Source organism: Pelodiscus sinensis, chromosome 1 (assembly GCF_052426305.1).
Source record: "Pelodiscus sinensis isolate ZL-2025 chromosome 1, ASM5242630v1, whole genome shotgun sequence".
NCBI lineage: Eukaryota > Metazoa > Chordata > Testudines > Trionychidae > Pelodiscus > Pelodiscus sinensis.
Window position 1 is genome coordinate 145,323,358 of NC_143052.1, and position 27,224 is coordinate 145,350,581.

General features: G+C 43.5%; 1 protein-coding gene across 2 annotated transcripts in view; it reads left to right on the top strand.

Moving 5' to 3' along the window:
• TBX15 (T-box transcription factor 15) overlaps window positions 1-27,224 on the top strand; it is a 120,947-nt gene that overhangs the window by 48,705 nt on the left and 45,018 nt on the right. Inside the window, exon 1 of one of the 2 annotated variants that reach the window (XM_075904815.2) lies at window positions 26,115-26,695. The exons of the other annotated variant lie outside the window; for it this stretch is intronic. The gene's annotated coding sequence lies outside the window, so the exon portion shown is untranslated. Of the gene's footprint in view, window positions 1-26,114; window positions 26,696-27,224 lie in introns of those variants that run through there. 2 annotated transcript variants of the gene reach the window in all.

Below are 27,224 nucleotides of genomic sequence, written 5' to 3' on the forward strand. Positions count from 1 at the left end.
CTAGGTATATTTGGTTCTGCTCCAGCACAGGGGGAAGGACTAGGTGGTCTCTTGAGGTATCTTCCAGACCTACGTTTCTTGATCCAATAATTATGGGCAAAAATATATGTTCATAATTCAGTTGCATTACATGCATAGGTTTTTGTATGACATTTTTTATGATAAAAACATTAATTTTAATTGCAAGCAGTCATGACAGCTGCACATGCAAATGGCCAGTTCAAATATTTATTCAGCAATCTGCAGTTCTCCTGTGACTGTGCATGCAGTCATGGCAACTGTACATATAAATTACTGCAGAATAAACAAACAACACAGTTCTGAGAATTTAGACCGCAGAGGCTACCTCTTACGTTTTCTGAGTTCCCTTCCTGGTTTTGGTAAATAAAAGAAAAAGGTGACGTCATTGTTGTGCTGTGTCTAGTTGCTTGTTTAGCATTTTTAAACTTTGCATGTCGGCGGGATAGGAATCCATAATGTAACCTCTACTGAGACTGTTCCAGCTGCAGGAATCTGCTCTGAGGAGGAGGAGGATGGCAGTTGGCCATCTTTGTTTTCTAACATGCATAGTTTGAAGAAAGAAGAATCCCTTATGGGAGTTGATTTAGATAGTTTTGGCAGCTGTAAATTACTCACAGCATGCTGCAAAGTCAGTGCTATGAGATATTTTCAGTTCCTTTAAAATCTCATGTTAACCTCCCCCTCCACCCGCCGCACAGAAATAAGGGAGCAGGGCAGGAGATCACTACAGACATGGCTTTCAACTGGCTCGTGCCTGCCTGTTGCATAGTAGGAGTATTAATGAGTTGAGTTAATTGCTTTAGAAACTTTGTAGAGCGACGGCATTGGAAACGCCAATTTTTGGAACACATTTTGAGATGTATACAATGAACTGCTTGTCTTTGCAGCTTGTTCTGTGTGAAAAGGAATCATTAAATGGCACTCTTACAGATAATATTACACGGTTGTCTTAGGATAATGCGTATTGTCAGCTGCAATACAGTTTTTCTGGAAGCTGACCATTTTGCTGGTAAGGTCTGTTCTGCTCTAATAGAACCAAGCTGTGATGTTTTAGCACCATGTACAATTTTGTTCATTTATGTGAGTATACCATGTACAATGCTTAAGAAGGATTCTTTAGAGAACGTAGCTGCTGCTTGCAGGTTATAACCACACAACTTAAGAAAAGCTTTAAACAGTGTCAAATTATAATTTCATTCTACTCTGAAATGTGACTGTCATATTATTACTCAAAGTCTCTTCCTTTTCTTCTGAGTAATTTCTGCCCACTTCACTAATTACAATACTGTACACTTTCCTACTTTTTACTGCTGTTAGCTGTGTGTTTCTTTCTGTGCAGATGTGTTCCACGGGGTTTCTTGTATTGTGAAGCACTGCGTACAGGCCATTAATAGACTATATAAACTACTGATCTCAGCCATATTGCCATTCCTATGCATCTTATTTAACTCAAAATGAAAGCAGTTTTAATTTACAAGTTAAGGGACCACTCTTGATTGTTTTAAAGTCAATGAGAGCTGCAATTAAAAAAGAGGTACCCAGATTCTTTTCCATCAACCCAATTAGTGTCTAAGTTCTAATGGCAGAATATTTATTGTTGAGGATGCATGTCTTAGAAAGAGCCTAGCTTGACTCTCAGATCCCAGACTGAGTTTGCAGGGCTAGCAATTGAAAACATCTTTTTACTTGTAAATTGAGCAGATTTGATCCCGAAATGATGGAGAGACAGTGAACAGGGGACCCTCTTGATGCCATTTGGACAATCAGTTCTTCAGAGCACAACTTTTACAAATATTTACAATGTGCGTCTGGAAACTGGTCAAGCACAATCTCTTCCCATATCCGAACAGAGACCAGAACAGGGTGCACACCGGTTCATACTTTCCTTTCTTGTAACTGCTGAAACACCAGAAGACAAGGTCCTTAACCAGGGGAAGGGTTGGAATGTTGCCAGCAGCCTGTTCCATGAGTGTTGTAAATGAGAAATGAGTGTCACATTGGACAGTGAGCAAGAGCTATTTTGTTTTCCTTTGCACTGAAATGAATCATTCCAATCTCTGACCTTGCTGCCCCCACTTCACGGCTCTGCCGCAAGCATCAGTGGAGCAGCAAAGCAGAACTGACAAAAGGCTCAATTCTCAGTTGCTCTACCACATCCAAAGACCTCTCCAGTGGCATAAAAGTGGGAAATGAGTAAAGCTGCCAGAATAATACTATCCCAGGCTCCAGAACAGGATGAAGGGACAGGAAAAAAGACAGTGTGTGCCTTCTTTTCCAAGTGGCAGACAGCCCATATAAGGTTATCACAGCCAGAGCATAAGGAGCACTGAGGCTACTTAGACTTATTCTGAGGGCCCCTTCCATATCTGGACAGCCTAACATAAAGGAATAGAAAGGTGAATTAAGGCCACCTTTGTTTTCCATCCATTCCTCTGCTTGACACAGGAAGAGAGGAATGGAGAATCTGCCCCTTCAGAGATCTTAAGTACCATTGCTCAGAAACTGGCATTCCTGTGGCATGGGAAATCCTGACAGTCTGCACATTGTTTTCACGTCAAAACAAAAAGCCGACAGTTTGAAATGTCCCAAAGAACAAAAATTCTTAAAACTTTTGACTCAGAACCATGTAAATGTTTCATTTTGATAACGTTGGTTGTTTCATTTCAATATCATGGACACATTATTACAACATAATATAAATAGTTGAAACCACATGCATAAAAACAATAAAATAAAGAAAAAAGCAAACATCTTGACACTATAGCAAAAGGAAACATGAAAATCCAAATGGTTCATTTCCCCTTTTTCATATAAAAAATTTAACTGAAAGCAACCGTACTTGTGTGAAATGTTTGGATTTTGATCAAATTGTATTTTCTGACCTAAAAGTGCTCCGTCTAATTTTTTTGATCAGGTCTAAAACGGACTGTTTCATTTTGTTGCTGCTTTCTTACCTGGAGCAGAATGGCAGGGAGAAAAAGAGCCAAGACAAAATGCTGGTATATTGGACCACTTCTTCATTAGGACCTGGTACCCAGCCTCCCTTTTGCTTGCCGGTTCTCAGTTCATTATTTGTTGGGGCTCACATTTTCTGCAGCAACTTGTGATGTCTCTCATCAATGATTGTAAAAACAGGGCTCCGGTAGTGGAAGCAGGACTGGGGGGAGGGACAAAAGTTTATTCCCTGTACCTCTTAAAAGTAGGATGGCTTGGGCAAAGTGGAACCAGGGAGTTATTGGAGTGAACGTGGGTGGGGGCAGGTGAGAGGGTGAACACTAGGAGGTGGGGCAGGTTGAGAGTCTGAGGGGCAGTCAGTGGGAAGTTTTTCAGAGTGGAGAGGGAATCTGGGGTGGGAATGCTGGGATTAGATGGGACAAGTGGGAGAGTTTTCCCCATTCTGCCCCTTCTCCCCATTTGCTGCCCTCCATCTATCTGCAGTGACTGTATTTCCCTGTCCTCTTCAGTCCCATCCCACTGACTTCAGCCTCTGACCCTATCCTGTGCCCCTCCATTGTTTCTCCCCTCTCCTGAAGTTACAGCCTCATGCCAGGCAGTTGCTGATGCTCTGTGCTGCCACAAGCTCTGTTCAGAGACTGCAGGAGGGCCAGAGAGGAGCCAGGCAGCTGCCTTCAGACCCATCTTCACAGCAGTCCTGGGGGGCAGGAGGAGAACAGGTGGGAAAAGGCTGTTCAGTCTCTCAGAATCCAAGAGCAAGACTTTGGGAAAGCCAAAGATTACACCAGCTGCCAGAGCACGTCTCGCAGGTTTTACACGGAACCCAGGCCTGGCATGTTGGAAATTATTCAGTACCGTGTGGATGTCTGTGCTATGCAGGCACGACCAATACAGTCCATCATTATGGACTTCATGATGGATCTCAGGGTATGTCTACACTACCCTCCTATTTCGAAGTAGGAGGGTAATGTAGGCATACCGCACTTGCAAATGAAGCCCGGGATTTGAATTTCCCGGGCTTCATTTGCATAAGCCGGGCGCCGCCATTTTTAAATCCCCGCTGGTTCGAACCCCGTGCCGCACGGCTACACGCGGCACGGGGTTCGAACTAGCCGGGATTTAAAAATGGCGGCGCCCGGCTTATGCAAATGAAGCCCGGGAAATTCAAATCCCGGGCTTCATTTGCAAGTGCGGTATGCCTACATTACCCTCCTACTTCGAAATAGGAGGGTAGTGTAGACATACCCTCAGTGATTAGATCTAAGGAGCTTTAATGACACATGCAATGGAATAAGAATGATCCCCATCTTAGGAGCTTTTCAGGTCAGATTCCCTGCTGTGCTGAGTTCCTGGTTGGTACAACAGAGGGCTGATGGAAGACTGCCAGGCAGCCTGTTATGACTCTTTGATTCCAGCTCCTTGACTGTCTAGCTGATCTCCTTTAGCAACGGTCCTGTGGAAATTTGGAGCACAGAGTGCGCTAGCCATGCTACCTTCCCACCCTGTGTCTCTTCACAGGCACAGACTGTCAGCCAAACAGAGGCAAAGGGAAAGCTGCCGTGCAGAGATATGTCCAGGAAGTAGCAAGCACTTCTTATTCACTTTATGCTCATTCAGTCAGCAATAGAAAAGCTCTTTCAAAGGCCTATGCCTATGACAAATGGGCAGATGGGATACAGTTGGGATATTAGATAGTGTGTCATTGAATAGTCATGTAACCGCATGAAATGTTAGCAGTTACATGACTATTCGATAGTCCGCAGGAGTGGGGCCGGCAGCCAGTGCACTCCCAGCCCCACTCCTGGGGAGCCCCCTGCCACCCCATGCTGCTACCTTTCTATCAGAGGCAACAGCGTGGGATGGCAGGCGGGAGCTGGTCTGTGAAGGGAGCCAGTTTAAAAACCAGCTTCCTGTGCAGACCGGCTCTGCCTGCTGCACCTGCTCCACTGGAGCAGCCTTTATCCGCAGGGAGTTCAGACCCCCTTCTCAGCAGCCTCCCTTGCACCCTCTGCCCCCGTGCTGCTGCGGGTGTGGGGGCAGTGGCACTGTGGAGCTGGTGCTGGGAGAACTGGCTTTTAAGCTGGCTCCCCCCAGAATTGGTTCCTGCCTCTCCCTGCTGCCTCTGTGTGCCTATTGGCTCCTGCCTGCCCCCTTCACTCTCTTCGCTGCTGCCTCTCTATCAGAGGCAGCAATGTGGGAGTGGCGGGGGGTCAGGAAGATCTGGTGTTCATGGGGAGCCAGCTTTTAATCAGGCTTCCCATGCGTGCCAGCTCTGTGGCCCCGCCTACCTCCCCCCCTTTGCTGCCTCCTACAGAGGCAGTGGGGGACGGGAACAGGAAGAAGCCAGGGCTGGGGGGAGCCAGCTTAAAAGCTGGTTCCCCTCAGCACCAGCTTCACAGTGCTGCCTGCCCTGTATCAGAGGGCAAGGTTGGGGGGAGTGCGTGTTGGCGACAAGATTAACTGATAAGCCCAGACTTACTGGTTAATCCTCTTGTCATCTACATGTTGACATCCCTAGTATAGAGTAGCGCTCCTGCTCTCCCAAACAGCAGATGAGGTGCAAAAGAAGTTGCATGCCTTTATGCTGGAATAATAGCAACAGAACAGGTCTATGGCCTGGGGAAGGGAGAAGTCCTTTCCCTTTTGTCTGTGTAGCAACCAAAATACTTCAGCAGGCAGTGGGGAGAGGATTTGAGGACCAAAGGGGCTAGTGGGTTTCAGATTGTTGTAATATGCCATAAATCCAATGTCTTTATTAAGACTCTGAATTTTAGTTTCAGAGAGGTAGCCATGTTAGGGTATGTCTACACTTGCAGCCTATTTTGGAATAGGGCTGCAAATGTAGACATTCGGAATTGCATATCAAGCCCGAGATTTAAATATCCCATGCTTGATTTGCATCATTCTGGCCGGGCGCCATTTTTGAAATTTACAAGCCTGGAATAACTGCCCGTGTCTAAACGCAGCAGTGAAACGGGCATTCGAAATAAAACCCTATTTCAAACTACCTGTTAAACCTCATTGCAGGAGGAATAACAGGTAGTTTAAAATAGGGCTTTATTTCAAATGCCCGTTTCACTGCCACATGTAGAGGCGGGCAGTTATTCCAGGCTTGTAAATTTCAAAAAATGGCGCCCAGCTGGGAAGATGCAAATCAAGATCAGGATATTTAAATCCCAGACTTGATTTGCAATTCCAAATGCCTACATTTGCAGTCCTATTCCGAAATAGGCTGCAAGTGTAGACAAACCTTTAGTCTTTTTCAGCAAAAAAACAATCAGGAGTTCTATGGCATCTTAAAGGCTAACAGATTTATTTGGACATAAGCTTTCGTGGGCAGGAATCCATTTAACCAGATGCATGAAGGGGAAACATGGGCATCTGAAATGTGTCAGATTCCTACCTCTGGTGAAGTGGGTTCCAGCCCATGAAAGCTTATGTCCAAATACATTTGTTAGTCTTTAAGGCATCACCGGGCCTTTGATGATTTTTAATATATAGCAAAGTTACGAAATTAAGCTCCCATGTTCATTTTTGGAAGGTGTTATGTAGGGTTCCTTTGAGGATGAAGACTCAGAGGCCAGACAAGGCGTGATTATTTTGTGAAAAGTGTTCACCCACAGATAATAGTATGGTTTTGTGTTATGATTTTTCTGTTTGTGAAGCTGTAAGTGAATGCCTGGTTTCACCCACATGGTTGCTGGAGCATTTGGTGCACTTGGTGAGGAGAACCACATGTTATGGTAGGCAGACCCATGTGGGGGGGTGTTGACATTTTAGTAGCAAAGCTATGTCTGCAGGTTTTGCCTCTGTCATTCTAGCAGGGTGAGGTGCCACTTTGGCTTCGTGTGTCCTGGTCTGTGGTCTGTAGGGAACTTGCTTCTAATGATGAGTTTGGAGTGTTTGAGGGGTTGTTTGAAGGCCAAAAGAGGGAATTTCTGAAGATACTTCAGGATGTGGTACCCACCAAAGATGCCAGTGGCGAGGGCACTGGTTTAGTCTTCCCTTTTATTTTCACTCCTGATTATAACCTATACTAGAAGGGGACCACATCCTGAAAGTATCAGAGGGGTAGCCATGTTAGTCTGGATTTGCAAAAGCGACAAGGAGTCCTGTAGCACCTTATAGACTAACAGATGTATTGGAGCATAAGCTTTCATGGGCAAAGACCCACTTCATCAGATGCATGTAGTGGAAATTTCCAGCGGCAGGTATAAATATGCAGGCCAGAATAAGGCTAGAGATAACATGGTTAATTCAGTCAGGGAGGGTGAGGCCCACTTCTAACGGCTGATGTGGAGGTGTGAACACCAAGAGAGGAGAAACTGCTTTTGTACTTGGCTAGCTATTCACAGTCTTTGTTTAATCCTAAACTGATGGTGTCAAATTTGCAGATGAACTGTAGCTCAGCAGTTTCTCTTTGAAGTCTGGTCTTGAAGGTTTTTTTTGCTGCAGAATGGCTACCTTTAAATCTGCTACTGTGTGTCCAGGGAGACTGAAGTGTTCTCCTACAGGTTTTTGTATATTTCCATTCCAAATATCGGATTTGTGTCCATTTATTCTTTTAAGTAGGGACTGTCAGTACATCCTGAAAGAAATTTGTCCCAAATCCTCTCTTCTGATCTTCAAACAACCCTCCAATCTCATCATCAGATGCAGCTAGAGCTTTGTGTCTCTTTCACTCACCAAAACTGGTCCAATTAAAAATATTACCTCATCCACCTCCTCTCTATAATATCCTGGAGCCAGCACAACAAGCAAGAACGAATATTTCATGCTCTCATTCATTTTCTACATTGCTTTTCCATATAAGCACCCAGAAACCTTTACTTCCTAGGTATTGTTATTAACTATTGTTATTATTACTGTCTTGATTACAACTTCTGCTTTCAACTTCTTGAAGACAAGCCCTAGATTTTGCCTGTCTGCCATCTGGCCAGGTCCCCTCCAAGATCCTCTAAGAGATGCCACCAGAACCCAACCTGATATGGAGAACACAGAGCCTGATTCTTCATTCTCCTTGTAAAGTCATTTACCCCTGTGCAAAGGGAGGACAAAACACTAATCAAGTTTATCCACTGATACCAGTGGGAATGAAGAGAAATGCTACCGAAATCAGTAGTTATGCTGGTATAAACTTGTGGTAAATGAGGCTATGTCTACACTACAGAGCTTTATCGGAAAAAGGTACCCAAATTGTGCTCCGCAATTTGCGTACCTTTTTCCGATAATTTTGTTGGAAGAGGCTTTTCTGAAATTTGGACCATCTACACTGGGCCAAATTTTGGAAAAACCTCCTCTTTCAGAAGAGCCCTTCTTCCTCGTGGGAGGAGGAAGACAGGGCTTCCAAAAGAGCATGTCTGCTTGTCCACAAAAAAAAAAAGCAGAAGAGCAGACGCATTCCCTGGACACAGCAGAGTTTTTTTGGGATACCCCTGTAGTCTTAGACATAGCCTAAGAGACGGCTCAGGATCAGGCTCAGGCTCAGGCTCAGGCTCAGGATCAGGATCAGGATCAATTTACATGGCTGTACATGACTACACATAGTGCAGGGCAGGGGAGAATTAAGCCCTCAGAGACTTCCATTCCTTGAGATTTGGTTTTATATGCTCCTGACTCTCGTTATAAGTTTTCAATAGTTTGGGCATCTTCAGAACTATAGGAACTATAACCCCTTTCCTTTCCTTACTGGATTTTGGCTCCTTTTGGCTCCTTTTCCTTTTTTACATGCCTCCTGTTTCATGTCTGGTTGTCCTTCTTTCCTACCCCCTGTGCTGCTTTGCTTCCTCCTCACAAAAATCTACTATTCGCCTTAGAACGGCAAACAATCTAGCCCACATTTCAGCTTGCAGAATGGGCACCTACAGTTCCCTGTTTACCAAGGGAGTGGAACCACCTCTGGGGAAAGAATGGGGAGGAGAAAAGTGTCAGTATGTTGTATTAGCTATGAAAATGCAGGTACAAAGTTGGGTGGTTTGAATTTTTTTATGGAAACAAAGTTGTATTAGACCATACCTCTTTATAAAATATGAAAGCCTCGTTCATTGTTGGGCTGTACAGTCTTTATTGCTTCAAATTTTTCATGTTTCGGTACTTTTTTTAAGTGCTTCCCCGTACCTTTGCAACAAAAGACTGGGTAGTATGGATGAGTATACAGGCAAATGTCAGGAAGATACATGAACAATGTAGTGGTCGCCAGTAGTGCATGAACAATCTGAGGTTTGTGAAGGAAATACAATATGAAATAGCAGTGACACTGCCAAAGATATGTAATATAACCTTAAAAATAGCGGGCCAGAGCCTCAGCCATATGAAAGTTGTGTGGCACTGCTCCATGGCTCAAAGCACTGCTAGAGAAAGCTTCCTTTATACTATGCACTAGTTTCTTTGCAGACGAGCACTATGCCACTGTTGCTATGAAGGTGAAACTGTCATACAAGGTCCCTCTAAGTCAGTGTTAAACTGTGTTCTGCGGCATACCAGTATGCAGTGAGGCAGTCGGAGGTGTGCTGCGGAGAACAACAGAATTCAAAATGGCTGCCTTTAAAGGGGCAGGCGACCATTTTTTTCCTCAATAACTTTCCCCCGACCTTTCTGGATAACTTTCCTCCCCCGACCCTTTTTTTTTGCTCAACAAAAAATCTTTGGTGTTCCTGATACAAAAAATATTGTTTGGTGTTCCTCAGTCTTAAAAAGTTTAAGAAACACTGCTCTAAGTGTTTGCATGGTGTTTACAATTCTCTGGAGGGGGTGCTCACAGCACTTCCTGGTTTGGTGTCATTTCCATCATATACGGGGTTTATAGCTTGGTTCAGTGGCTCTCAGCAGCCTCACTGAAACTAATTGTTCAGCACCTCTGGCCTTGAGATGATACTGGTCAGCATGAGCAGTCACAGCACACCAACACCCAGAAGTTACCTAGTTGTAGGTGGCACAGCAAAGGAGAGCTTGGAATGTGGCTAACCAGGTCACTTTGCAGAAGATTATGGGAGAATTTCTTCCATGTTCAAAAATTTAACAAGTGGATGATGCAGACGGACATCATGAGCCAATGGGAGGTGGGAGCTGACATCTCAGTAGCATGTTAAGGGATGGTAGGTGCGGTGGGGCTAGGTGGGACTGGACTTGAAAGAGAAGACAAGTAGGTGTTGTTTGATGTCGTCATGGGGGGCATAGAGAGGGTTGACAGTCAAAGTGACAAGACAAGAAGCTTATCTTTGGAGCAGTGTTTGAATGGACGTGCGCAGGGCAAGAATGAATCTGTCTGAGGTCAGAGAAGAGGACATAGCAGCTGTCAAACATGAGCATTGCCAACTCCCACCAAGTTAGCTCCTTGTGCAGGTGTGTGTTAGGGTGGTGTAGAAACAGCCGCCACGTGATCCTGGGGTCACAATGCTCTTTAGAGCCATGGCCGGTGTTCAGAATTACCAGCACAGAGTTCTCATCTTAGCTGTTCTGTTAGCATTTCTGTGCCACTCACAAGCTCTCATTCTAGACCAGGGCCTCAGACCCCAAGGTGTCAGTATGGGTCACGTATTTCATAGATGAGATAATTAGTAATATGTAGAAGTAGAGCTAGCAGGAGAACCGGGGGCTCTAACATAACAGAACTGAGTCACCTGCCTTTGCCACAGATTATCTGCTCTGTGTCACCCTCTAGCTAGGTGGCATATGCAGATTACTCAGTCTGTTACTGTAGGCATCCTAAGTAAGCTCACTCTCTAGGTTAAGCAGTAGAGATTCATGCAGAGATTCCTGGTTTAATCCTAACTGATAACCTAAATAGGGATTGGGTACATTTGGCTGTGTTGCCTGTAACCTCAGTCTAGACCTTAATCTGTTCCCAGACACAGGAACAGAAACCGAAAATCTTGATGCCTGGCATTCCATTGTTGTCTAGCAACACAGCAGTGTGTGCGTCTTGTATGTCCCTGGATTGGCTGGTCTGCACCAAGGCTAGTGCCTGCTTTTTGCCTGCTGCCCCCACTCGTCATTGATTCCCATAGCAGAGAAGGCCCGAGTTGTGTATCTAAAGATACGTGTGCAAGTTAGTGCTGGGATCTTGTGGTGATTGTTAGAATCATTTTATATCATGAAACGGTGTATTTAGAGGTGGATTGGGCTGTTCCCCTAATTGTGTTGCTGTTGCATTTCTATTATTTGTACTTGGTTGATGGGAGCTGTCCCTTTAAGAACAGGCAGCAACAGATTCAAGGTGTGTGGGAGTGAGCCCCCTCCGTAGGAGGTTGCCTATATTACACCCCGAGCAGGGAAGGCCCTGCCTGTGGAAGCTCCACAAAGATCAGAACTTGATTTAATCCATTTCTTTACAGAAAGCAAGTCCCCTTCTCTAGCTGGACATTAGCACTGGGGAGCACTGGATGCCACAGCGCATTGCTAACCAGCTATGGAGTTGATCACTGAATCCAGCCCTGCTCCGCAGGGATTAACAGCTGTTCACAGCCAATGGGCGTCTGGTAGCCCCTATGAGAGATGAGGCCCAGTCCTAGGCCCCACATCACAAACTGACCGCTCTGCCTTGCACAAAGGTGTCATCTCTTCAGAGCAAGGACTGTCTCTCCCTGGCTGTTTTTTTTGAGCCTCGCCCGATGGCACCCTGAGCCCAGTCAGATCCTCCAGATAGAGCTCGCGCAGCAGTGGCATACCACTGCAAATGTGGGGGAGCTGGCATCACCATGTTGTTACCCTCACTCTGGGGATGAGCAGACAGGCCAAAAACACGATTAAATGTTTTTAAAAAAATCAGGATTTTGGGGGCACTATCATGATATTTCTGGAGTCTGAGCCATGAGCTTTGAACATTTGGGTTGGTATTATTACATTTAATTCAGCCATGATCTGTTGTTTCCCTACATCCTCATAGGGGGTGGTTCGTATCACTCTTTGCAACGTGGAAATTAGTTTTCTCAGGATAAGTCTTATAGCTTCAGTTCAACTAAGCTAGTGGGAACCATGTCTGTACATAACAGGCCAGACTCTGAGCTGGTGTAAATCAGCATAGCTCCATTGATATCAACCAAGTTATAGCACCTGGAGATCTGGTGTCCAATAAGAGTCCCATGAGAGAGAAGCCTTTTATAAGACTGATGTATGCAAGTGATGTCACATCAGGGCAGGTGGATTTTAGTTCTGAACATGAGTTTCAACACATTGACTCCCAGCTGGGCAATATTTTCTCACAGCCCCTCAGGGGTCAGTTTGTGCTAATCTGCAACAGACTCCCCATGAGGACAGTGTGGAATTACTCCCTGAGAGGGGAATGATTTATCTCAAAAAGTCTATTTCCCGGAGCTTTGTGGCATACGGGGGATGCACAAACTCCACTTTCCCTTAGGAGGGTGGTGCAGCCAGCTCCTATGGCTATATCCACACAGTCCTACAGGATAATGGGGATAAAATATGCAACCATAACCCAGTCTCTCCCCCCTTGGAATGACATCTGTCCCTCGGCTCCCCTCAGTACTGGCACTGCCTTGGTGTGAAGGAGGATAAGGAACTGGTGGCAAAAACTCTTTTCCTCCCTAGTCCCCCTTGCCAGGATCGGTCACGCTCTCATCTTTGTGGGTGAGAGTGAACTTGGGTTGGAATAGCTCCTAATGCAGTTTTGGCTCATGGTGGTTTTGAATTCTGATTTGTAGAAGTTCCGTGGTGAGGGAGGAGGCTGAAAAAATGACAAAACAAACTCATCGCTCAGTTGCAGAAGCAGCTGCCTCTTGGCGCTGCCTGGCATACACGCTCCTTTTCGCACGCTCAGCTGAGCAAGTAGTAATCTAATTTGTTTAGGTGCATGGCGTAATGGGAGCAACATGACCCTGTATGGAGAGAAGGAGCACAGAGCACCATGTTACGCTGCGGGGGAGGGGAGTGCTATGCAGAGAGCAGTACTGTGCACCTTGTTACATGGAGGAGGGCAATGCTTTAGTTTCCCAGGGATGAAGGGAAAGTTGTCATATTCCTTCATGCGGCGGGGAAGTGCTTTACAGGATGTAGCCCCACGGGGGAAGTGGAGAGCTGTGCTACTTTTTGTCCTGCAGGGAAAGGGAGGAGACTGTGTAAGTCTTTCACTCACAAATGTGCTCCAAGAGCTTGTCTTCACTTCATTTACTTACCTCAGAGTAGCTAATGTTTTTGCAAAGGCTAGTTTGGAAAGTTGATACAAATGTTTGTAGGTTACTCAAGACCAGGGGTAATAAATTATATTTTGTCAAGCTCCGAATAGCTTTGCCAAAGTACAGTTAAGGTCCAGACTCCAGGGAAAATAATAAGAAACAACCATAATAAGTAAATAAAAAAGATTTCACTGTCCATTCAAAAGTGTTTGGCAGTCCAGATTTGTCCTGCAATCTGCCCATTGACTACCCCTGCTCTAGGCAGATCCCTAATGTCTTGGCCTTTACTGGTGTTTGAGTAAACTGGCAATTAGTTAACCTGAGGTAAAAAAATCTCTTCTGAAGTCAAGCCCGAACCACTGGACCCTGGGGTGTTCTGATGTGGGTCTTTCCCACTCTCTTGTTGAATCTGTTCCACTTTAAATACATAATGAAATACATTAAATGAACCAATGGGAGTCTGGCTCTATACCGCAGTGGTTGGAGCACTCATGAGAGAGGTGGGAAACCCCAGTTCAGATCCCTTCGTGCATAAAGTGGAGTGGGGAGTTGAAGCGGAGTTTCCCACATGGTAGCATAAGCTCAGGGCTAAATATTTTAAAGGGGGCCAACTTTTCTTTCAGCTGTTTCACGTGGAGTTGTTGGGCATGCTCTGAGCATGCCTGCTGGATCAGGCTGTGCAAATGAAATAGGTGGGGACATGCCTGTCTTCCTCCAGTTCGTGGAATGTGCTGGGCTTTAGGTGGGAGCAGGCTATCCTGATGCCTACCTGAGGCAGCTGTGTGCATGCCCAGAGGCAGGAAGTCAGGCATCTAGGGGATTGTTACAGCAAAAATGTGGGTGACAAGTGAGCTTAGGCACCTATAGAGCTTGGTGGCAGCTAAGCAATGATTTTTTGTGGCTCACTGTGGGGTCTGAATCTGAGTTTTAGGCATCTAAGTTTCTTTGTAGATTTGTGTCTTGCTCTGTCTCACTGCCCCAGATCACCATCTGTCAAATACCATGGGGCAATAGCACAGTTCTACTTCAAAGGAGTGTTTTGAGAGCAATACCTTGTGAATTGTGAAACCTCCCCCCCATTACTAGGTGAGTACCAGAGATAAATCCTCCACTTATCAGCACATTCCACATTCATGAGTATTTACAAATAAAAGCTTTGTGTGGTGGTGGGGAGATGGGAATGGAGGTTAGTGCATGGCAGGGGATGGATTAATGTTACGTGAAATGTATGGGTCTGTTTCAGTAAAATGTGGTTCTTTTGGGCTACAGAGTACACAGAGCTCATGCTAAAGGGATTGTCTTCTGGGTAAATATTACAGTCTTTAGGAGTAAAAGAAGCCAAGGCCTATAAATCCTTCACATATCCCTAGTCCCCCTCCTCTCCCAGTCCTTCTGCACCTTTACTGAACCTCTGCTTTCTTCTTGTTTTCCTCCCCTTACCTTCCTTTTTCTTTGTTTCCTGCTCACCCTCCAGTCTTCCACAGGAACCTTCCCTGAAAAGTAATCCAGCTGCTTCTCACACCCTGCTGAGCGCTGCAGATGGGCTGGGAGGGGAAGTAACAGATTCCCTTTGAAGCACCACTGTGGAAGTTCACAATGAGACTTGGAAGGGAAATGACTGCCTCCCCCTGCAGCCGGGTGGTGGGGCTCAGCCGCCCTACGGAAAAGGCTGGGATGCTTTTCACTTCAAACTGACTGACTATCCAGGAGGAAATTGAAGGCTACCAGGAGGGTGGGCAGAGGAAAAGTGGAAAGACAGTGAGAAAAGAGGAGCAGTAACATTTTGAACCTGTTATTTGACCACTGTGAGGCGAGGGATGGCTGCTTCATTCTATCAGGTCAGCACAGACCGTTGGCCACTTGACACGATTAGACAGGAAGGGTTGAATTGGCTTGGGGCTACAAACCATAGCTGACAGGGTAGCTGGAGGATGGAAAGAGCAAGAAGAGGTCCAAAGTATCCAGTTTCAAGAACTAAGTTAATTATTATTTTATTGAATATGCCTCTTTAATTTAATTCAGGTCCCAGTAAGGGGCACCTTAGTTGGCTATTGGTGCGCACCTTGAAGCAACAGCTCTGAAATATGCTCCAATACTTGACTATATTTTGCCTTCCTGCTGTTTTGTCAGGTGCCGCATTGTCGGGAAGAGTAATCTGCTGCAGTGTCTGGGATGGAACATCTGGGTGTCCACAAATTGTATATTTCCTGTAGTAAATCATCACTGGCACAGGTAGTGTGTTGTACGTGACTGGTGTCACTGGGAATCTTTCTGTCAATGGGCTCTGGATCAGGCCTACCGTCAATTCATTGTAGTTGCAGCTTGCTGGTTCGAAACTCTGTGACACAGGCTCCTCATTTCTTTGGCAGTCAGGACATTTTTTGTGGCACCTTCTTTTACATTAAAAATTATTGAATTAAACCTACAAATGAATAATTCAGTGAGTATTGAAGCCACTGTGAGAATTATTTTGATATTACATTTCCTTTATTTTGCACTTTCTTATAGTTTTCAGTTTTTCATTATGCCCCATATTTTTGTATTTATAACACATAACTGCATTGTCTAGAGATATGGTGTAAATTGTTAATAGTGAAAGTAAATAACCATTGGAACAATATACCAAGGATTGTGGTGGATTCTTCACCATTGACCGTTTTAAAATCAAGGCAGGATGTTTCTCTAAGAGATCCACTCTAGGAATTATTTGGGGGATGTTCCATGGTCTGTGCTATAGAGGAGCTCAGAGTAGATGATCACAGTGGATGCTTGTGGCCATGCAATCTACGAATCATAGAATTTGTCAGGGGGCAAGCAGTAGGTTTTGGCAGCTGAGTAGCAGGGTTGGCACCTGGGAAAGTATGGAAGGCAATTAGGGATCATGAGATAAATATATGATCTGTGTCTGCTAAAATGATCAACAGTGAAATGGTTAACTATGTTGCACTGAAATTGTCATCTTTAGATTGCAGAGTTAACTCTCCACTGAGATAAGTGGGACAATCCATTTCTCTCAGAACTAATGTTGCAGGGTGTCTGTAGTCTTAGGAAGTAAACATAACACTAGTTTTCTCAATTCACATTCTGACTTTTTTTCCTAACTATGAAGGATAGAAACCTTGTTTTAAACTCAAAACCTAGCTACGAGAGCAGAAACTCATGGGGAGGGAGATTCCGCGGTACTGTCTGTAGTAAGCAATCGTGGGCCAATTGGGATCTGTGCTATAGTTAAGTTGGGAAGGGTGTTCCTCTTATAATACTGTTTTGAAATACTCATGCAATTCCTACACATTTACCTTTTTTATCTGAAAATTGTCATGGTTGGTCTGTCTCCCTAAATGAATGCTTATGAAATCTTTGTGCACTATTATGTCTTTGAGTTATGGAACAAAAGTACGTTTCTCATTGTCATAAGTAAAATGACTTTTTGGGGAGAAATGATGGTGCAAAAATAGCTAAACTAGAACCTCGATGTCTGTCTTGAGCATAGTTCTCCATGTACAGCATGTGCTTTTCACAGTTTAAAAACATTGGTTGTGAAATAGCCTAGTTAGGAATGTTTGAAAATGGACAGTTGTCCATGTATGTAGAACATTTCTGTTCCCGTGTGTGAAATAGCATGGGTCCTCAATGTGCCCTAGCCAGCACCCTGTAAGTCAATCGCATATAATACTTTGACTTCAATGGACACAATATTAGGTCCTTCGTATTGTTTCACTTTCATAACTTTAACACTGCCCAACTGATTGGCTATGTACACACTCCAGCTTAGAGCCGTGTACGTTATGTGGTTTACTCACACTCCAACCTAAATACCACTGCGGACAGCACTGTGTTGTCTGAAGAGCTTCTACCACTGCTCACTGGGGCTGGAGCAATTAAGTCGACAAGAGAACTCTCTCCCTTCGCTTTAGACAGCAATACAGCAATGCAGTGACATTGGCACAGCTGAGCCACGATAAACTCTGTAGTGTGGTCAGACCCATTATTTTCAGACAAACCTTGTTGCAGTTTAAGGTTTGGTGAGATCTACAAAATGAGATGGTTTGATGTTTCTGGTGTCCGTATTTTGGGAGTTATACAAATGCAGAGTTTCTGAATTAAGCCCCTTGGAGCATATGCCAGATTTAAACATTCATAACTTTGAAAGTCAAGCCACTTCTTTTCTTAACACATGCCTTGATGTTTAGGGTTGGGTGACAGCCATAACATAAAAACTGTTTTTCGAAGTTTCTATCATCCATAGATGTGGAGCTATGCAAGCACAAACTTTCCTACTCAATCTCGACTGCTACGGGTCTGGGACATTTAGGGTTGGTTCTTCACTCCGAAGAAGCATCAATTTTATGCCAGCATCACCCAGTTGTCAGAGAGCTGGTATACCCGTGGAAAATCAGGCTAAATAGAAGGCTCGGGGGGTGTATGTATGTGCATGTGACTTCAGATATGACTGAAGAGGCACATGCAAAGTTTGATTGTCTGTGGGGATTTGTGAATAGAATCATAGAATCATAGAATACTAGGACTGGAAGGGACCTCGAGAGGTCATCGAGTCCAGTCCCCTGCCCTCATGGCAGGACCAAATACTGTCTAGACCATCTCTGATAGACATTTATCTAACCTACTCTTAAATATCTCCACAGATGGGGATTCCACAACCTCCCTGGGCAATTTATTCCAGTGTTTGACTATCCTGACAGTTAGGAACTTTTTCCTAATGTCCAACCTAAACCTCCCTTGCTGCAGTTTAAGCCCATTGCTTCTTGTTCTATCCCCAGAGACCAAGATGAACAAGTTTTCTCCCTCCTCCTTATGACACCCTTTTAGATATCTGAAAACTGCTATCATGTCCCCCCTCAATCTTCTCTTTTCTAAACTAAACAAACCTAATTCCTTCAGCCTTCCCTCATAGGTCATGTTCTCTAGACCTTTAATCATTCTCGTTGCTCTTCTCTGGACCCTCTCCAATTTCTCCACATCTTTCTTGACATGCGGTGCCCAGAACTGAACACAATACTCTAATTGAGGCCTAACCAGCGCAGAGTAGAGTGGAAGAATGACTTCTCGTGTCTTGATCACAACACACCTGTTAATGCCTCCCAGAATCATGTTTGCTTTCTTTGCAACAGCATCACACTGCTGACTCATATTCAACTTGTGGTCCACTATAACCCCTAGATCCCTTTCTGCTGTACTCCTTCCCAGACAGTCGCGTCCCATTCTGTATGTATGAAACTGATTGTTCCTTCCTAAGTGGAGCACTTTGCATATGTCTTTATTAAACTTCATCCTATTTACCTCAGACCATTTCTCCAATTTGTCCAGGTAATTTTGAATTATGACCTTATCCTGCAGATTAGTCGCAACCCCTCCCAGCTTGGTATCATCTGCAAACTTAATAAGCGTACTTTCTATATCAATATCTAAATCGTTGATGAAGATATTGAACAGAGCCGGTCCCAAAACAGACCCATCATAAAATACATGCAGAGGTACTCTGTGATTGCAGGATAGAACATAGTAGGCTCTAGATAGGATTTGAATGTTTTTTTCTGTGTGTGTAAGTCAGGACTGGAGCAAAGATTTCCTTCAATGATGGGAAAGTGTTTATGAACCTCTGCAGTGCCAGTGAGAATTTGTAAATATGAATGGAGCTTGTAGGTTCATTTAGTTCAGCTTGTAATTGCCAGGATATGTGAAAACACCATCTATGAATATGGGCACTCCTCCTGTTTGATGAATAGTGTATTCAGACAACGGTATGTGTGTTTATAGATGGGCCAAATCTTCAGCTGGTGTGAGTCAGGGTAGCTGAGTCAAAGTCAACCGAATTGCTCCGGTGGAGGATCTGATTGATGAAATCTGTGCGTGACTGCATGTGGGTGCACGGCTGTTGGAGATCGTGACTGGCACAGTGTGTAAAGATTCTACTTTGGAAACATGAACTGAAAATAGGTTGTAATGCAAGAGAGAGAAAGCCAAGCCACAAATAACCATTTGTGCAGCAATGAAGTTCTCTGGAAAGGAAAAAGAAAATGCTCTCTCATACCAGTTCACCAGTCTGTTACTTCAGTTTTATGATGGGGTTATTTCATTAACATTTATAGGGGTAGGTGGGTGCTTAGAGTTTTAGAAAATCAGATCACTTATTTGTATAAATATGCATGTAGAAGCCTCCCTTTAAGCACACATTTTTTTTAAAGTTTTAGCCTTAGCTTCCCTCTTTAGTGCTTATACTCTTTCAATATCTAATATGGCAATATTGTGCCCCTGTACATGCTTATAGACATAATTTTTCTAACATCTTTTCCTGTAGTTCACTCTATCCAGACCTTTAAGATTTTTTCCTCTAGTCTGAACTCCTTCTAGAACATCTTCTGTGTTCCAAAACCTACTGAAAAGCAATATTAATGGTCCAGTAAGCTCCCCAGTCAGCTCTTATAAAACTCTTGGATGGAAGTTATCCAGACCTGGTGATATAAAATGTTGTGACTTTATTAGCTGCTGTTTCACAACCTCATGAGTTACTATTGGAATGCAAAGAGCATCATTGTTATCAGGTGGTCTGATTACATCATCTGGCTTTTTTGCAAATATGGAACAGAAATATTTATTGAACACTTCTGCCTTTTCTGCCTTATTATTGATAATTCGGCCATTTCCTTCTAGAAAGGACCAGTGCCATTGTAAGGCTACTTTTTTTCTTAATATATTTTAAAAAACTTGTATTGTCCTTATTTCTACTGGACATATGTTTTTCCATTTATCCTTTTGCTTCATTTATCTTTTTTTTTTTTTTTTTTTTTTTTTTTTATAATTCCTAGCTTCTGATTTATATTAATTAAGTTTAAGTTTGTGGCAGTTCTGTTTCATACAGTAGCACAAGCTTTGTTTAAAAAAAAGTTTTGTGGGGTACCTTGAAATCTGTACTTCATAGAGATGTTTTTGATGAACTGTCTCATCTAACCATAGATGCCTTATTATATAGCCAGACACCAGTAGTAGAAATTAACTGGGATACAAGGCATTAATCTATACAAGTGGCTGAAGAATGTGATACATTTGCCACGAAGGAAAAAAAATATCCAAGTATGGTTATAGACAGTTGAATAAAAGTATCTGCTCAGTACACAGAAAAGTAACAAAAAAGCAAAGTTAAGTTGACTAGAAAATACTACTGAAAATGTAATTCTATCTATCTGATATACCCTCATCCTAAATATTGAGTACAGCTCTACGAACACAGTGTTTTTAAAATAAAAGGGGGTTCAGAGACAGATGACAAAAATGATTTGAGGAATGGAAGTGCTTTTCTCTGAAGAAAGACTAAATGGATCAGAACTAGAATTGAGAAAAAATGAGAATTTCATCCCATGGGAAATTCTGACATTTCAATAAGTTCGCATAAAATTTTAAAAATGTTCACAGAATGGAAATTTTAAAAAGAATCAATTCAGAAATGCCCAAATGCACATTTTGCAATTCTGAGATAAATTAAATTTTGACCTTCTGAAATTGAAACATTTTGTTTTGGTTTGTTAAACTGACTTGCATTGTTTGTGACGAGTCACTAACCTGCATTTTCTCTTTGTGGCATATTGCTGCACAGGACTTGTAAAGATCAGGAGTCTAATGCCCCCCACTCCTCTTTGGACGAGGCTTTCTAGCCAGATCAGACTACATCTTTCCTGAGGCACCATGCAGCTTAGTCAGACAGGAGCATTGCATTATGGGATCTGTGTGCTTAGGGACAAATGGGAGCCCATACCACAGCTCCCATAAAGCATTTTGCTGATAGGGAAATGCAGTTTAATATTTTGTTAAACTTATTTGAAATGAAAAGTTTTGAGGGTAGTTCATCAAAACAAAACATTTCAGTTCAGGCTGACTTGACCCAGAACAAAATATTTAATTTCACCTTTCCTGAAAACGTCTCACACAAACTTTTGTTTTTTTACAGAAACTTAATTTTTATCCCAGAAAATCATTTCAAGTGAGAATTTCCCAACAGGTTTTACTAGGACTAGTTAGTTTGGAAAAGAGACAAGGAAAAGGGGATATGGTAGAGATATCTAAAATAAAGAGTATAGGAGAGGGAGTACAGGAAAGAGTATAGGATGCTTATTTTAATCTATTGTCATAAATCAAGAAGAAAGGGATGTTTCCAATTAACTAAAAGGTATATTTAAACTAGGGGTGGCCAGACACAGTTCCCCAGGGTTAACCCATGGTAGGCTTCCACCACAATATTAACCTGTGCCTCTGCAGGTCTGGGTGACTGCACTTCCCTTTGACTGCACATCACCATTCCCAGTCTGTGGGAGCTGCAGGAAGTGGTGTCCTGGTGCGCATCTCTTCCTGCAGTTCCCATTGGCCTGGAATGGTAATCCACAGCCAATGGGAGCTACAATCACCTGTACCTGCAGAGGCGCAGGTAAATATAGCAGCGGTGACCCACCAGGGGCTTACCCTGGCAAACTACCATTGGTTTATTGTCCACCCCTTATTTAAACACATTTAGAAGTTAAAAAAGGAAATACTCCCCCCCATGTGTGATTACATTGTGGAACTCTCTGCCACATGATCTCTTCGAGGCCAAGAGTTTAGCAGGGTTCAAGAAAGGATTAGACACCTTTTTGTTATGGTAGCAGACTCCCTAATGCTTCTGGATTCTAGACACAACAAAAAAGGATGTCATAGGGAGACATAAGTAATGGCCCTTGTTTGGTGTTTATAAACCACCACATTTCTGAGAGTTGGGATTCATAAAGATTTAAAATGACAATCTTTGATTTGTTTGAGTTGAAATAATTTGTCTGATGGACAGTAGGTTCAGTTTGGCACTGGTGAATCTCAAGAATTTTAACCTAATGTCAGAGTATACACATTTCCAGCATTATTCCAATGGACAGTTTGTGGCTCTCAGATAATTATGTTTATTTTCTTCACCAGTGATTGCTTTTGCTAGTAAAGATAAGTGCAAGGTGCCGAATCCAGAAACAAACTGCCACAGAGACTGTGGTTAGGAAGATCCAGCCATAAAGTCTGGATCTAGTTTAAAACTCCTGACTGCACTTAAAAACTTTGCATTTATTGAGATCCAAAATTTTGATTCAGACCAGTCTCTAAATATTTGTTGTGTGATTTTATTTAAAAGAATACGATCTACAGCAAATGATGTTTTCACTGTATAGTCTTATTTTTTCTTTTTCCTTATCTTTCAATAAAATACTTCTTATTTTCACACAGACACATGGGTGGTGGTAGAACAAATACTTTGTACAGCTGAATATTTCAATCAGATTAAAGAAGTCGCTGTTTTCACACTCCCTTCCTTTTTCATTTATGTGCCATTTTCTCCCTAGTGCTACTTTTGATATGTATAAAAGCCCATATCCTCTCTTTTGTTCTGCAGTCAGTGATGGTTATTGCTTTTTTCTTTTTTTCTGCACTGTTAACTAATTTTCTTTATGCTTGTCTTGTTCCTTCGTCCTTATCCATTTCAGATTTCGGCTTTTTAAACCTCCTTTACCTCCACACCATGAGGTGGGACCTCAACACTATTGAGGAAGAGGCCAGGTTGTGAGATAAAGAAGTATTTTAAAGTTTTAGACTGAAAATACATACTCATATTCCTGGATGAAACAAGAGTTAGCTTTCTGAGACGAACGTACAGGGCCACGTACACTGGTAAGCTCCATCTGCTTTGCACTGCTCTCCCAATACAAATGAGCTGTAAGTCCAATTCAACTGGCAGGTTAAGATAGGTTTACAGCAACTCTGCATGGCTGGAATAGGGCCATGCAGATGGGACATACCAGTGAATCAGGCATGTATTTTTTTACCTCTCTAGGATCCATGTTTCTTTATTGAGTCTTGTGTGGAATAAACCAAGGAGGAACCTGGCAATATGCAGTGCCATAGATGGGAGACTGACATTTTGAACTAGAGCCACTGTTGCTTACATTTTGTGTTTTCACTTTTAGATTCTCTTATTCATATTTCTGATACGGCAAAATATAGCCACTCCATTTGTCAAACATTTTAGGGCATATTTTTGGCCATCTTTTTGTATTATTGATTAACATAGCTATGACTTTTAGAGCATTTCAACAGTCCTATAGCCTCATTTAAGCTCACTTCTAAAACTTAGTGAAGGGGAAGGATATCCTTATGGTTAAGGTGCTGGACCAAGGCTCATGAGCTTTGGATTGAAATCCTGACTCTCATAGATTTCATAGGTGTTGTAACGGGGTGGCACTAACCTGCAAGTGCCCCTGTCTGGCCGAATGTGTGTGCCTGCGCTGTTTCTGCCCAAAAGCTTTTCGGCTACTCAGCCCTCTGTCTGAGTTACACCTGGTGTGAATCACAAACAACCTCATTCGGGGTACATCTTTAACAGGGGCCCATCTCGGTGCCCCCTGTGCGTGTCCCTTTTAGCCTGTTCCCCACACGGACAGCGTGTGCCTCCAGAACTTTCCCTCCTGGAGAGTGCGCCCTCGACCTTGCGCCTCAAGGCTTTACCTCAGAGTCTCAATATAGTCCACAATAGCTCCCCACACAGAGCTCTCCGTGGTGCTGCCGCTCCCTCAGCCAGCCAGCCACCTGTAGTCGTCTCTCCTTGAGATCTCCAGCAGCACTAAGCTAACTCTGGTCCCGCAGCTCCTTTTATAAGGCCTTCCTGGCCCCTAATTGGCCACTTCCTCCTACATACACGCCAACACCATTAGAGAATTTCTCTATGGTTCCTTTTCTGGGAAGGGGTATGGCAAGGCCACAAGCCTCCAGCAGGGGGCTTTGGGGCCTGGTCCACCCTGTCACTGATGACTTTGGATAAGCCTCTTCATCTGCCTTTGCCTCAGTCCCCATCTGTGAAATGGGATAATAATACTTTTCTCCCACTTTTTGTCTGTCTGCTTTATCTTATAAAGTCAGGGACTGTTTGTTACTATGGACATGATTCTCATTTACACTGAGGCCCCGTTGCTTTGCTATGGCTGCGTAAAAGATCTTAAAGTGGATGTAAATTATTTTAAGTCTCCTTCCTGCTGGCATTTGTAAAAGGAAATCAGACCCTGTGTGTCTATACAGTGACTTGCACAATAGGCCCAATATTGTCTGAGGCCTGTAGGTGTTAATGTTACACATATAATGCCTATTGCTAATAAATAATGTATTACAATTGTGACTGCATATTTTTTTATAATGTGCCTGACGTTTGAGAGCGCACAGATAATAGATTAGAATGAAACACAGTTTTTCTGGTGAAACACTCTGGTACTCCATGACAGACTGCTATAGAACTATCTTCCATGTGTATTTGATGCCTTGAACATGGCATTTGGCTGTTGTGAAGGATGCTTAGAAACACTTGCCATACCCTGCATGTACTTAACCTTCCTAGGTGTGTGTTTGGTTTGCCAAAAAGCAGAAGGAGGGTTGACTTGATTAAAGAGTATAATAAGTACCTTCCAGAGCAGACCTAAGCTCACCCTAAGTGAAAGGGATAAGGATCCTATATGAAAGGATTAGACTCATTGACGTCTCCATCGCCAACCTGATTGATGCCAGCAGTGGAAGAGCTCAGGTTTGATGTGTCCTTTCTGAGGGACTATCTCTTGCCCTGAAAGGAGGAGAGGCCTGTTATTGCTAAGAATGCAAATGGTATGAATTTCCCCCACCCAACCCATCAGTATGGCAACAAGTAGCCAGTCTTCGTGTGTTATGAGTCACCCTAGTGTTCTGTCTTTCACATGGAATTACTGCCAGTGTGTCCTGCACCTCCCCACAGCTAAATCGCAGATTAAGAAGCAGTTCTTTAAGGGACCTCTGCTGGCTTGTTTCCATGGAGATGATGGAAGAAGCCGATATGAAACTTCTCTCACTGGGAAGCCCTTTCATTAGTATCTCATTCTGGCCACAAACTTTTCTTCTCTGATAAGAGCATCAGGAACCATGCCCTCTGTAGCCAGACTCACAGGGCTTCATTCGCCCACCGTTATACCGGTGTAAATCAGAAGTAAATCTGTTGAATTCAAAGAGAGAAGAACCAAGCCTGGAAGATCAAAGTGCACCAGGCTGCTAGATTCCACTACAAACATGTAGATGGGCCAAAATGAGCTATGCTACTGCCAGCCACTGGTCTCTGCAATGAATAACCCTGTATTGAGGCTGGGGGTTAAAAGGAGTAGGGCAAGTTGGCCATTTCCCTTTATGCAGTATGAAATTTTCAGGCTTTCTGATAAACAGTGAAGTCCCTGATCCTCAGGATACCAGTGCATCACAGAGACAGCACACTATGGCTTTGGAGTACTGCAGCATGCAGGCTAGGAGAGCAATCCTTGGAGCTGACTCTGAGGTGCTGAATGCCCTCTGCTCAATTTGAAGTCAGTAGGAGTGGAATGCTCTCAAAGGAGGTGCTCAGCATGTCACAGGATTTGCCTTTTTTTATGGTGGACTCCAGATTGGAGGACTTGGCTCAGCAAAAATGAAGCAAAATGCAAAGGGAGTCCCAGTGCTTGCAGAACAAAGACCTCCCCACCCACCTCTCAACCAACCAACCAACCAACCAACCAACCAACCAACCAACCAAGGCTAATGTTCCTGAATAATAGCATTTGCTATCTCACACTCTGATCTATGGAGGTATGTCTACACTATCCCCCTAGTTCGAACTAGGGGGGGTAATGTAGTCATACGGAGTTGCAAATGAAGCCCGGGATTTGAATTTCCCGGGCTTCATTTGCATAAAGCCGGCCGGCGCCATTTTTAAATGCCGTCTAGTTCGGACTGCATGCCACGTGTAGCCGCGCGGCACGCAGTCCGAACTAGCCGGCATTTAAAAATGGCGCCGGCCGGCTTTATGCAAATGAAGCCCGGGAAATTCAAATCCCGGGCTTCATTTGCAACTCCGTATGACTACATTACCCCCCCAGTTCGAACTAGGAGGGTAGTGTAGACATACCCTGAGAGTGCATCTACACTGTGCCTGTAGCTTGAAATAAGCTACGCAATTTGAGCTATGCAAATTGCGTAGCTTATTTTGAGTCAATTTCAAAATAGACAGCACCAAATTTCAAAATAACATGCCATTCCGAATTGTCCCTTACTCCTTGTGGAATGAGGTTTACAGGGACTTCGGATTAGCAAGCCCATTATATTTTGAAATAATGGGTGCACTGTTAAGACACGGGATAGTTATTTTGGGATACCTCCAGTATCGTGAAATAGCACTGCAGTGTAGACGTAGCCTGAGTAATCACCAATCATGCTTCACGGCAACAAAAGTTGATAGTCACAGGGGCAAGGAATGATTTAATTTTCCTCGCATTGCATAGTTGGTCAGTTATTGACACATCAGATATCGACCACAGCTGGAGGCCTAATGGACTAACAATTCGCACCTGGACAACAAATTAACAAAAGGATCTGATTCTTTTTTTCTGTGTATCTTTCTCAAACAGGAGTAATTCTACAGTTACTGGAGTTACATCAGTGTAAAATGGTAGATCTCAGTAGCACACAATTGCAGTCAATTCACTGAAATGCTGTTGACTTCAAGGCATCTACTTAAAATCAGAGGTTGTCAGGTGAGAAATCACAGGGATGACTTATACTGAAAATTGTTCAGAGTTAGTACAAATGTTCAGTTCACTCAGGATTGTTACAGAAGCGAAGGGTTTGTGATTGACACCTTATTCTGTAAATTCATCAGATATGACCCACTAAGCAGTTTGTGCCCATGTCATTACTGTTGAAAGTTTTCAGGAACATGTATGTGCTTTAGGACAGTGGTTCCCAACCTTTTTTATACTGTGGACTGGCAAACTCATTCAAAAACTTTTGGCAGACCAGTATAGGAGCATTTGCATATTCATCACAGAAATTCATTCATTTGCAAATTTGCATATTTGTTATGGCAATTAATGTTAAGCGGTCACAGGTTATTTTACACTGCAGCTGTACGCACACAATAAGGGAACCAGGGGAAGATGGAGAAGGGAAGGAAGAGGGAAGAAGGGGGTGAGGAGTGCGAGTGAAAGAGGGGACCAAGCTGGGGAGAGGCTGGGTTGAAAGCAGTGGGGCGTTGACTCTGGCTTGGAAGGTTTCTCCTGCCTT